The 14,265-nt window shown below is 43.3% G+C and overlaps 1 protein-coding gene across 2 annotated transcripts in view; it reads left to right on the forward strand.

The window, feature by feature from the left end:
• Positions 1–14,265, forward strand: part of LOC139105699 (pleckstrin homology domain-containing family G member 4B) — a 223,471-nt gene that overhangs the window by 164,873 nt on the left and 44,333 nt on the right. The window lies entirely within an intron of this gene.

Genomic DNA, 14,265 nt, shown 5'->3' on the forward strand with positions numbered 1-14,265 from the left:
CGCGTGTTTCGTGCACCGCGTGTGCATCGTTCCTCCCGAGTGTAAAGTCAGGATGAATGCCTAACCGAGCACGTCGTTCACAGTCTAAGTCGGCTCTTTCTATCTTTTTTTTTTTTCTTTTTCTACGTCGCTGTTGCGGTCGGACTTCTTTTACAAGGAGAATGTTAAACCTCTAAGAACAGAAGCTATAAACTTTTAGAGATTCCAGGTGGAAGCCCAACGTGCATAAACGCGCATAAAAATGTATCAGAGAGAATTGAAAAATTTCCCTTTTTGTATTTTTGTTTCGTTTCTATTTTTCCGCGGAATTTACCGTAAAGGTGTGGCCATCGGGAATCCTGTTTCCAACTCGCGACATCCTGTCGCGCGGAGGCGAGTTTCGCCGCGGCGGACTGTCAGGGCGATTAATTTGATTCGTTAATTAAACGGAGTAAATTGCCAGTGCACGCGAGCGAAATGCTAGAAACGGGAAAATAGCGGACGTGATTTGACGAGGCCTGGTTCCTTTTAAATCGAGCTGCCGTGGTCTCGAGAGAAAGAACGTGCGCGAAAGAGAAATGATGGAAATTATACCGTCCGCTCGAGATATTCTCGTTCGTTTCGACGTTGGTAAAGGAATTAGATAATTGATACGCACGATAATGCGCGTAATTACCCGGGTGTTGTAACGCTCTCGAACGACGTATGGCGCGGGCAGGCACGAGGATTTAGCCGTCCGGATAAGAGAGCGCTCCTCGTAGCGGCGATGCTATCATAATTAATCTCGAGGTGAGGTGGGACGTACGAAGTGGCTTGTGACAAATTCCCGACCGTATCGGCCGCAAGTAGCTCATTATTATCGCTACTTCTTCGTCCGGTGTTGTCTCTGCCGATTCTAATCGACGCCGATCTCTATGGCGGGGCAACGTCGGCATCGTTTCGCTACATCACGGCGCGTAGCCGCATCTGCAATTTCATCGCGGACAAAAGCTACATATGCACACTCGCGTCTTCGGGACGATCGCCCGGGGAGATCTCCGATCCGCGTGCACAGATACCGGCGCCAGGGCATATTATCATTGCATAGTCGGCGGAGCGGCATTAACGTACCGATATAATGTTTAATTCATACTTTGGAGAACGCACGCGCGCGCGATGGGACCGAAGAACCACCAAGGTGTTTGCTAAAAGAATCGGGGGAACGTTGGAAATTCGTTGCGATCTAATAACTCCCGTGCGGACGTTTAATCACTCTAAGAGACTAATTAGCGATGGAATGTGGCATCCGGCCGGCGTTTAACAATGAGCTCGTTCTCAGGAAGCGAAGCAGCCGGCTTCGTGAATCACACGGAAGGGCGCTTGACCTTCGAATCCGGTTCATGGACCTATTGCTATTATTTTTTAACAGTCAAGAAAGAAAAAAAAAAGCGAGAAAGAGAGAAAGAGAGAGAGGACAAGGGTGCACTGCCTAAAAGTGTTGCATATTGAACGCGGCCGATCTTGTGAATTATGCGGCACGAGTTCTCGGATATTCCGCTGCCGGTGGTCATACTTATTCGAGTTCCGTTCGCTGGACGAAGATCCTTATTACAAGAAATAGCTTTACGAGACCCAGTCGCGTCATTAAGTATGCATGGCTCGACCGCAAGCACGACTCTGCGTGTCCCGAGACGTTCGCGGAGCATGGGACCTTCTAATCTCTCACCGATCTACCACGGTTTTACTCTTCTACGATTTCGTGATGACCGAGAAATCGTTCTCACATGCGAATTTAAACGGTGGATTATACTTAATTTTATATTCACTTGCGTAATTAGACACATACAGCATTGCTATTGCTGCGAACATAATTTTTGTCTTGGAATAAAAATTGATATGCAATGTAATTAATTTGTACAACACTCTTCATTAATCGACATATTGTCATGATACCACGTCACCTGTTTGTACGATATAATTTTCTATGCGCATATTTTAAGGTGACATGTCGCTGTAATTCTTATTCAGTTAATCTGCATTTACGAGTGTGTTTTCATGTATGGGAAGGAAAATCTAATAATTTAAACGCACAGAATAAAATATATTTACTTTCTATTTAAAGTACGTGCTTTAAAAAGTTAGCTTTTTAATCTATCTATTTTTTAAGTAATATAATAAAACATTTTTTAATCTTAAAAAATTTTTACTAAATAAAAAAACGTCAAATAGCAATATTAATATAAATTTAATCGCGAAGACTCTTTAAAAAAAATGGATACGACTTTAAAATAAAAATGTCTGATCAGATTTTGAAGAGAAGTGTGGGAATCTCACGCCTTTTAATCGCGACAATTGAACTGCAGCGCGTTGTTATGTCTCGATCTCGCTCGCGGTTGCATGTATCTCTGAAAATCGACGGTACAACAGGGGACGACGTGCCAGAAGAGGCTCGTGCATCGCGGTAGGTGGGGCGTGTGCTTCCCAGTGTAGCGTAGGTAGGTACGTCTTAACCTGAGATCAGTCCGGGCATCAGTGATCCCTTCTCTGCCGCAGCATCCGAGTGCGGTCGTAGCGCGCGAGTCGGAACGGAAACTGCTATTAAATATTAAGCATAAAGCCTGCTGTTAGATTGCCGTTAATAATCGCGCGGTCTCGTACGAGTGAACTCGTAACGTCGCGTTACTGCTCGAACGCCCTCAAACCGATCTCTCTTGACCGTCTCGAGGTCCGAGGAAGTAACCCTTGCGACCGCCCATTACGTTACCACGATAAAATTTAATTTTTTCGGAGCGTGCTTTTCCGACGAGACGTTGCGACATTCGGAGTGGATGATAAATTGTTGAAATGTCTCGCGAATGAACGAGTGAAAAATATGCCTCTGTATTTATAAGGATCGAGACTTGAAATTTCTTGTGGACATGGTTTATTGACATATAGAGACACGAGTGAGCCGAAGTGAGTCGAACCAACTTTATCACGATTTATATGGATGTAACTTGAGAATTTTTTTGATGTAGTGTTCTAGTAGAATTTTTTTTTTTTTTTTTTTTTTTTTTTTTTCTTTATTTCCGGTTATTGTCGACAGTGATTAATTTCTACTTCTAAATTAATGATGTATTTCTGCCTGTCTAGTGGCCGAACAATGCTACGTTATGCGAACGTTCTTTCAATTACATGCCGTCGTGCAATTTAATTGATAAAAAAGACTCGTGTACATCGATGCGCCGTATTCGATAACGCGCGTGCTGTTCGTCGCGCAGTTCGCTATTAATCCGTGTTCCATTCATGAATTGGTCATGGGGAAAGTATCGCGCACGGCGCTGCTTTCTGGGGCGTTTCACGTTCGATGACCCACAATTTACAGCGACCGCTCGCCCGTTACTTATCGTCCTTCGCGTATCGCTTATCCGGGGAACATCCAGTATCATTAAACGAAGATATCTCTTTTTTCGACTGGCCGAGGACTTTCGGCCGATCCTTTATCGACGCGGGGTCCTCTTCCCTCGGGCTGTTAGCGTTTCGAAGAAAAAAGTGTTACGGGCCGGTTTCGAGAATCCTTCATTGATTGCCGGCAAGATACTGATCGCGCCACTCTCGAAGGGCAACGCGACAGGTATTCGAGTTCGATTTTCGACGTTGGACCGGTCCGCCGCCAGAATGCTCGTCTTCGGCGGGCCGGTGATAACTTTTCGAGGTGTTCACCGCGCCGTCCGCGGTCTCTAAAACCGTGCTGTGTGGTCTGTTAAAAAAAACTTTTCAGAGCCACCGAACAAAGCGAAGAGACCCCGGCAAGTAGTATAAAGCGGGAGAAAAGGGGAAAAGATAGACATAAATGAGAGAAGGTGGTGGCACTCAGAAAAAGGGTCCTTCCCCCCTCTCTCTTTTTCTTTCTCTGGTCTCGGGGTTCTTAAATGATTTACGGTTCGCCAATAGCCTCTTTTGTCTACCGAACTACCCGTCAGCCGTGATTTTTATATTATATTATGCGCACCGCGAATTATATTGAAATTTCTACCGCGACAATAATTCACGGCATCGAAGAGCCGTTGAAACGCACGTTTCGTTTCTTCTTTTATCATTAATGTCTCCCGTGCACGAAGCGTATGTATTCTAATACCGGAAATCACCGGTTGTCGCGAGTTATCCGACAGGTATCTCACCTCACCTACTACGTTGTAGGATCTTAGGTCGTTGGATAACGAAAGTGGCTCGATCGTTGCATCGAGCGAGTATGACGTAGATAATCTTTGGAGAAACTTATGATTTGTGCGGAGGCAGCGATGGATCGATTGATGCCAACGTGATTGGGCAATGTAACGACGCAGCAGTAATAATTTGCATACTCGTAATTTCATCCCGATGTGATTCTCGGGTTTTGAAACACGTTTTGTTAGAAGAGATCTACTTTTTAATAATTGTAATAGAATTACTATCAGATAGAATAGAACAAATTAATTGTTTTCTAATTTATTTTTAAAGATTATAAATTTTTACGGTTTACTGATTTATTTCCGTCTCTCTCGTCAAGCGGTTTTCATTGGGGCTACCATTTAATTTTAATTAATTTTAATTAATTTTAATTTAAGAAATTCGCTCTTCTTAGTCCGTGGGAACGAGTAACGTATGCACTTCCCTAACGTGTCCTTTAAAAAGATAAGAATTATGAAAGCGATACAAGAAGGTGGCTTATAGTGATCCGTCGACAACATCAGCTCGAACAATAGTTCTATTCTTGTTGCACGTTTTGCAAACAGGAAAAGCGAGCACCGTGAAACCGTCGAGCGTATAAACGTGTATACACGTGTAATTAGTTTTCACGTTCGTGCATTGGCACTGAATAGCTTAAACAGCCGTCACATAAGTGGTCCTGTTACATACGGTCTTATCTTATCGGCAGAACGCTGTGTCGCCGTGATAGCGTTTCTTGCTTCGCTTCGCGTTCCTTGAAATTGCTTCTTTAATCCGCCCTCCTCGTAAATAACTGCCGGATGAGGAAGAGGGGGGGGGGAGGAAAAACGACGAGACTTGATGGCGTACATTAGGGTGGAGTTGAGCTTTAATATCGCTTAGATTATATAGAATGTCCCTAGAAACTCGGAGACACTTTATTGCAAATGTTCGTCCGTTAATAGCCGAGGCCCTTGCGATTATGATCGATCACTTTGACTGACGAAGATAAATGACAAAATCTGAAGCGAACGATAATTCTTGCAGAATGCCCTACTTAATTAAAACGACAACTGTATGAACTTTTTTTTTAAATATATTATTTTTCTCGATGCAATTAAACGGTATTAATTTTTTAATTTATTATAATTTTTTTTTATGTACCGTGAGAATCTTTGCATTTGGTGCAATGAAAGAGAGCCTGCTGATAGTTATCGGATTGGAATATCGACGCGATTGAAGAGAGAAAGGGGCGCCTTATTTTCGGGATTGCCGATGTCCTTTTGTAAGTCCATCGACCCGAACGGTATCCCATTTTCGGTACCGCGCGAAGTGACAGCGCGGTTTTATGGACGACCGGCTGAGCGTTCCCACGGGAAGACTTCGTCAAGGAGAAATGCCATCGGGCCGCCGACTGTCGCGTAATCGCCGATAAACAGAATGGATGCAATCGATTAACGGACGGCGGCAACAGATAAGACTACGGGCTTCTATCGGAATCGCAGATGGCACCGACGTCCTTTTTTTGCGCCGGCAAATTAGAACCCGCGAACAACCGGCAGACCGTCGTAACGAGCGTCTGTAACCTGTAATCTGTAATCCATAACCCGTAATCTGCACGATCGCAATCTGCGGTTGTAAATTAGATTTTCAACAAAACTCTCTCGCTCCCGTGTAACGACGCGCAAGTGATACTTTACGAGCACGAGTGATATCGCGAATGGAATTCTTCGTTAAGAGCTTAATCTTCGGTAAAACCCTTTCGGCGAATAATTTGTATAAAACGCGATACCGCTTTCGCATCGGTTCAATTGAGTTCTCATTTATGTACCTATACAATTATACGTGTAATCTGTGTAGCCGCGTTTTGACCGGCAAAAAAAAAAAAAAAAAAAAGAAAAAAAAGAAAAGAGGCAGTGGAAATAGATAAGCCTATTATTCGACGACAGATCCGACTTGGAGTATTTTACAAGCGTACGAATTTCTTGACAAATTATTCGGAAGAAAGGCTCGAGCGGGTTTGATGGTATCACGAAATCAACGTCGCGTCGGCCTCGGCGCGGTAATGCTTCCTCGGCTCGCGGGCAAATAAATCGTAACAAACCCGACTAGCGAGGACGGGGCACCCTCTTCTCTCTCCCCCCCTCGGATCGGAGTACAAACAAACCATGTATCTTTATTACAGTAATAACTATAATCTCGGCTCTCTCTCCGCAGCGAGTCCTTTCCTTCGTGTATGTAACACACCGGTCTGCGCGATCCCTTTCTTCGTAGCTGCGTAATCAGTTGGCGTCTCTAACCTTCCTATACACCGAACGCAGTTCCCTCGTTCGAATCGTTTCTATCGATAGACGTGAACTCGGTACTAGAGTGCAGTCGGGACGTCATTAGAGCAGATGGCCCCGATGGGCTCGCTGATACCGGAAGTTTAATAGCGCGATTAATCGAGGCTCGTTTTATCTAAGTTTCCGAGTTCAGCGAGTCGCATTTTCATCCGTTCCTTCATTACTCGATCTTTTCTCGAATTGGTCTTAGAACGAGTGAAGAATCAGATACTCCTATGCTTAGATATATACATATATATATACCCAACTCTTTCCCTCACTTTGGGGTCTCTCTAATTAGAATCTCAATTGCTTTAAGGGAGAAATTACGAATCTTGCAGGGTACGTAATTTCGCGCGCATATTCCTGATTGCCGTCTTATCGCGAAAGCGGGCTGCAAAAACGGCGGAACCTCGTTATACGGTCACGAAGGATATCGAGAACTTACGGATTTTGTTCTTCTTATGGCCCTGCTCATTAAGACATTCGCGCCTTTTAATGGTAAAGAGTGTATGCGCACCGAGTTTATAGCGGAGAACTGTCTTACACGGTGCGGAAGCGAGAAATCCGCTCGTAAAATATGATGCGTATCTTCTTATTAGGAGTAAATTGTATCCTCATTACTTCGCGAACTTCTTCTCCGTGTAAGAGAAGCACTCCTTGACACGCCGGCCTGTTCTTATTTTCCTTTCTTAACCGCGATCTGGGGTGGCACCGAGCAATCGTCGGTGCGCGAGATCCGCGACGACACCGATAGCCGTCGCGAAACGATACCTTCGCATCGATCTGCAGTGAAATGACATTTGTCTCGAACGTCTCGTACCGATCTATTTACTATGTATGATACATACTACGCACGCCAGAAACTCGCGCGTTCCACAACTTCGCGCTATTAAAAATCGGTATCAGAAGCTGCACGCAAATCGATTAGTTATCAATCATCTGATAAAATTTTATCAGATCGTTATACGTAATTGTGTTTCGCCACTTGTAAAATTGATTAAAAAATTATACGGTATTAATACGCAGGAATATTTCGAGCATTCAATGAATTTCCGGGTATTTAAATGAGATTGTAAATTGAAAATAATATAGTGCTGCAAGATTTTTATCTAACCACGTAATGCAGTCAGTGGTCCGAACTTATGTTATGCAGACTCATGCCGGTATTATAGTAGCGTAATAAAAGCTTTAACTAGTCACCACACACTGAGCGTTTCACTTCCTAAGCGCGTTAATGATTATGACAAAAACATTATTTTCTCGCGTACATAAACCGACAGTCAATGCCATAACTATAATTCAATCGTCATTATGTCCGCTTTCATCAATGTTTATGCAAATTATAAAGTTACAGTTGCATGGAGAGATTAATATTAACCGTGTTCTGCGAGATGTCATCAAGTAATAAGTTCTATTCGCGTTATATAATAACTTTAATGTAAATGTCAATATAATATTGTACTTTTGATCGTCGCGTCTATTCCTCTGTATATCTACTTTTTATTATCAATCAATTAATAATAACTGATTAATTTTATAGATCAGTGAAATAAATTAATTACATGTAAAAGTTATTTATTTTTTCTTATTGTTATCTCAAGTTTTTTTTTTTTTATTAAGAGTCGAATTCTTGCCCGGATCGGATCGTGCCAATCTTGTTTGCAATCCCATCTTTTCTGCGTTGAGAAGAGGGATGAGAGGCCTTAGTAAGAGCAAGTCTTTGGCGGTGTGATTATTCATTGAGACGTTGATTGCGCGCATATATGTATAGCCCTACCATTCGATACCTTTAGCCGCTGGTCAAGACGAATTTCGGTTTGTACCTTTTAAATCGACGCGATAGAGTCCTTTAAGCTCACGATCGCACGAAGTAATCTCGCGGCGTGCGTTACCTATATGGTCTTTAAAAGAAAATATCAAATAGCTCATGAATATAAAGTATTTCAATTTGTCTCCTCCGATGACCAACGTTCGACGTGCGGTGCACGCTCTATTAATCATCGCTCCGCGATTCATACACGGCGATATTACGTCCGCGACGCTTAGAATTAAGTCCCGGGCGAATCAATCTTCGGACAGACAAAAGTATCATATTCACTGGTGCGTGCGCGATATCTCCGCCTCAGATTTTATTCACGATCGGCGCACTGTGTACGATAAATCTCATCTCACGATGTTCCCACATCTCGTCCCACCGTTGACTGATAGCGTGCTGTCAAGTTCGCGTTTGGCTTGACAAGCGCGCGCTTGTGCGGGGAATTCGATCCGACGAGCGATTCGATCTTCCGAGTTCTTCGGGGAATTGACTCGGAGTACTCGGCTTGCGGGTCGCAGGAAAATGATTAACAGTTGTCGATCATTGATATACGACGGACATGTGTGACGCGGATGCTATCGTCATAAAATTATTACATTTGTTCTTTTAAAGTATGGCCCGGTATCTTAAACAGACTGACATAAGTAACGGAATAATCAGATTTTAATCGTTTGTATATTTCTGTAAGCCGAATGTGTATCGTGCTATTGGAAATCTCGAGAAATTGCTTTCGTTCACAGGTTTCGGATAGTCGAATATGAGTTATCGCGCGCGAATCGTTTTCATATATCGCTCGCAGAGGCAAGGATTACGTATATCACGATCACAATTGTGCACCCCGAGTGGGGATATAATATTTTATCTCTTTCCTCTCATTCGTCATTCGCAATATCCGTTGCAATGATTTGATATCTAAATTACTATGTCAATCAAATTTGATCATATCGACAATCGTTCACGCGCGTTTTACGTGCGTTACGGTTCAATTGACTGGACGTACGTTCGCGCGAAACGGAAATCAAACTTCGAACGATAGCGAATCGCGGATTCTCGCGTGGGCGACCCGCACCGGCGTTCGGCCGCATCGAGCCATTAATCCTGGCTGGGTTCGCGACGCACAGATCGGAGAAACAAACCGCTTGTCCCATAGTGAGATGGTATCAACGTCAAAGCGCGAAAAATGACTGAACGAATAAATCGCGCGTCGAACCTCACACCGTACAGTCCTTCTCGAACGGCGCTTCGTTCCTCTCTGATTGTTCTCTATTGACAATCAATCCTTTCCAACTCTACGGGACGCCGTGGTATAAAGTTCTTTTCTCTCATCAATTTTCTGAGAAATATTTTAGCTACATCACGGTTCGCTTTATCATGACGTTTATTAGTATTTTGTGATTTATATGTCGCTGCTAATTAGTCATAACAAAAGCTTTATTGTATATACATATATGATTAAAGTTTAATTATGTATAATGTTAATTAATTAATTTATTACGTATAAGTTATATGTCGATTAGAATTACCCGAAGCTTGAATATGTGTCTATCGTTAACAGTTAGAGATTCTAAATCTTCGCGGAGTTAATTGATTATGTATATACTTAACACTTCCAGACGCGCGGCTTAAAATTAGGTGTTAATTTCGTTCGTTAGATCGCGGTCGAAAGGCACCTCGTTGAATATTCGTGGTGCATTCAGCGGGGAATAGCCGTGCGTCACGTGGACGAAGATAAATTGCAAAGCTACTCGTCGAGGGTGAAACTTTCAATTAATCGCGCTTTGAATACCGGCGGCGAGTCCTTCTGTCGACAAATCGGCGACCACGCCGTTCGCTTTTTAATCAGTCTCGTGCATCTCGGAAACTTAAATTATCCATATAGTCGTATAATACGATAATTCGCTGAATTGTCCATCGAACTGTTAAATCGTTTGACTTCTTTTAAGTGACACACTCATTTCGTCTTTTAAATACTTGTAATGTTAAACAAACGCGCTCTTTATTCACGGTGTTAAAGGATCGAAGTTATGAGTTACGATTGTTTCGAGGCTTCGTAAAAATCTGTATGCATCCGTCGCGTGTATTATTGCATTACGGGATTGCGACATGTTAATTTGCAACGCGCGCGACCGGCCTGAAGACAAAAAGCGGGCGTGCGAACCAACCGGCGCAAATAGTTCTGTCATCGCGAAATAAAAATTCGGGTCTCGGCAGCCCTCCGAGCTAAGCGATCGTGTTCCTGGTTCGTCGCCCTCTTTCCTTTCGTCCGCCGACAAGCCGTGCCGCCACGTATCTGGGACGATAAAACGAGGCTCGCGTCCCGAAACTCAAACGAGGCAGTGTCGTAAAACGCAGGTTTCAGAAAGGTACGTCGTTACCGCGACGAAAATCTTCATCGCAAGGTGAGAGGAAGCGGCGGAGAATCGTGCTCCGGGGTCCGACGGGAATAAAAGCACCTCTCCACGACAAAAACTCAGTATACTTTCGATCGAATTAGCTCTCACGTGGCACGACTTTACTTTCGCGTGTGCGCCCGGGTAATTAAGCGAAATACAGAGATGCTTATGACCGTTCAACGCGATAACAATATCCTTTTTATTGATGCACGAGGTAATAAAATGCGCGATGTATAATACTTTGTGAATACCCAATTCAACAGATTATGATATTTCAACGCTTTAATAATTGGCTTTTAACAAAAATTTCTTACAATTATATTATAATTTTGTTGGTTTTCAAAAAGAATGAATTGTAAAGTGTAAAAGCATATGGTTGGCGCTGCCTTTTACGGAATAACAGACCTTGCGTTAATTTTATTTCTTATGCATTTGCAGGTTACTTGTCGTACAACAATTGGCTTTAATTAATAATTTAATTGAATTTAGAGAATATAGAGTAAATTACACGCACGTCTTTTATTTTATCTGTACCCTTTGAGTTTCTCGAACGGTTCTCCAATCAAATAATCGCTATCGAGATACGCCTTTTCGTGCACCGAGCGACGATTTATCCGAAAGGCTATTCAGCCTATTCAACTCTCATATGCATATATCGTGGACCAGGTGGTCGAACGCGTCACCCACTCCCACGTACTTGCGGTCCGCGTCATTCTTTCCTCCAAACGTACACGGTATCGGTAATTGGCCGGCGTTGTAGTCGGCGAAGTCATAACGACACCGTCGCGGGTTCGGGGTGTCGAATCGAACATCGTCGCGTTTTCCATAAGCGATAAGCGATCGCGCGGTCCACGCGGTCCGCGTGAGAAGATGCGCCGCAGATGCGGAAGCGTCGTCTCGGTAGAGAGCCTCGCGCCACGACGGAACCTAAATACCTATCGCCCGTTAGGCGTGCACGCTCGTGCGCGCGTTTGCACGCCTTAGCTTGTGGAGGTGAGATAAAACGCACGCGGTCCACGTCGAGGTCGCGACGCGTGAGATCGCTGCGCGTTGCATCGTGGAAGAGAAGGTGGTGATGGAAGAGGAGGAGATCCGATGCAACATTCGTTTGCACGCTCGCACCTGACTCACCTCGTCTCGTACACGTACACGCCTCGCGCACACGCGGGCTGTGCCCGCACACACGTTTACGGTATTTGATCGTCGTTCACTTAGCACGGCCCAGTGACCCGTATAACCTAAGGTCTGCTTATGATCGAAGAGATTTCCGTATATCTTTCCCTTAACGGGACGATACGAGACCCGGTGTTGCATCTTACGTCGTTCGTTTCGGTAGTAATAGCCGAGTGGCGTATCGAATTCATTAACGATATTCAAATCGATACGAGCAACTCTTTTTTTCTTTTTTCTTTTTAGTGCGCGCTTAGGTACGTGATTTTTTCCACTTTACACCGACAACTCCGCATTCGATATCGAAACCGTGTTCGCTACGAGATGAGAATTAGCATTAACCGCGTGGCAAAAGGTCTCAGCTCTTGTAATACTTTCCACCGATAGTGAATATTTATAATCTTACGAAGCTCGTGGAACCTTTTGAAAGTTTATTTCGTATGGATACCCTGGCTCTGTTTAAAATTCTATGTTGTATTTTTATTTATGTCAAGCAACACATTGTCAGAGACATTGCAAGCGTCGTAAAAAAAAAAAAAGACTTTAGAAGCTCAATCAGTCGTGTACAATTATATTGTCGTCAAGATTCAGGCGAGAATAAAAAAAAGTTTAAAAATGTGATAATGAGATGCTCATTGTACGCTTCGGGTTTCTTGTGGCTGCATAGTTCTTGCGATTTCTCTCTAGAATGTGTGACGTTGAGAGCGATCACCTTCGCTAACGTGTCGATGAATGAAACTGTGACACGGTGATTTACAACGTTAATTTTGTAACGAGAACGAGACGCGTGTCGTTTTGGCGCGTGGTTTAGTTTTTACTTCCCACGTGCTTAATGTACCGCTCGATACTTTCGATCCATATGACACATCTTACTCTCAGCAGAGGATCTAGAAAAAATAATCCGTAGTCGGGTTGAGCGTAACTCTCCAGTCGTGTCGCGCGCGAAATATTTGTATGCCCGATTTTAAATACCGGCGGCACTTAATGCATATAATTCTCGGATGATGATATATTATAATCATTTTATAGCCGATGCGGAGTGTGTACATTAGTTAGCGCGTGATTTAACTTTCATTTCCCACGTTTGCCTCCCCGACCGATCGATAACTCAACGTTCAGAGTCGAGAAGTTGCAAAAACACCCGGCACTCGTTTGATATACCTGCATTTAATATTAAAAAAAAAAATATTTTGCGTCCCGTAATTATTTCTTATCGCAAATAATTAATGATGAACAAGCAGTCAGTCATTCTTCATCACGTTCGTATTTTTTGAAAATAAATTTTTGTGTTCCGTTACATAATATTCGCTCGATAAAAATAACCGTTCTGGAAATGAAGATGTGACTGACTCTTGTTACACATTTCTGTCGTCGCGTGTATTTAATGAAATAGAACGCTTGGTGGTTCGAATGGACACGAGGCATAAATACCATCTTCTAATCTGTACAATGCACATCGCGCGTACCCGTTCTTAACATATTTACGTAGAAATCGTGGCGATGTGCGTGATTCCCGAGCGCGATCTATGCGTGAGATAAATTGTACACGAATGATCGAAGCTGATACGCGAAATTCACTGCCTGATCCCACACTACCATTCCGCAGCAAGCAGTTTGCGCGCTCGAAGGATCCCGGCGTGTTGTGCGGAGCCCGTATGCACGACATACGATCGGCGGCTCACCTAACGCGGCCCAGTGACCCAAATATCCCACGGTTTGCTTATGATCGAAGCGGTTTCCGTTTCTCCTCGGGTCCGACCGTGGTCCCTCGATAAGGTCCAGCTTCTTCGCAAAAGCGATACGAACGAAGCCAATCCTCGTTTGAGGAAAAAGAACAGGAAAAGCAAGAAATAAAATCGAACTTATCCCTTGATCGCGGCTTTTAATCGAATTAATACTTTATTCTATGCGATAAAAAGTAACGATAATTTTACTATTCGATATTTAGAATGTCTTAATACATTTGAATACACGTCGTTGCAAATTATCGTTGTCGCTTATGACAACTTGTTTCGTAAGTTTCCTGTTTTTCACTTCTGCACGTTCACGTGAACGCGTAATTAAAACAAGTGTCTGCAATTTTGAAGATTAAATCTATTATATTTTGCAATGCTTTTTCGTCGTAGCTGTCTAAGAAATATATATACTGTTTGAATCATTACGCGAACGATTTATTATTTCGACCAGAGCGCGTATATTAAGTCGTCATAAGTCAGGCAATAATTCCCCAAGCGATATGTCTGTTTGTTTGAAAGTTCTGGAGCACGGCGATAAATGTGGCAATATCGAGCGGGAGCGCGTTTGACATGGACCGATCGTTATCAGAGAATCACTTCTGTCGTACGATTGTTCGATTACGTCACAATGAAGATCGTGCGATTGCATAACGGGCAATATCGCGAGCATCAGTGGAAGATCTTCTCGGAATAGAATT

The sequence above is a fragment of the Cardiocondyla obscurior genome, linkage group LG09 (assembly GCF_019399895.1).
Source record: "Cardiocondyla obscurior isolate alpha-2009 linkage group LG09, Cobs3.1, whole genome shotgun sequence".
Taxonomy (NCBI): Eukaryota; Metazoa; Arthropoda; class Insecta; order Hymenoptera; family Formicidae; genus Cardiocondyla; species Cardiocondyla obscurior.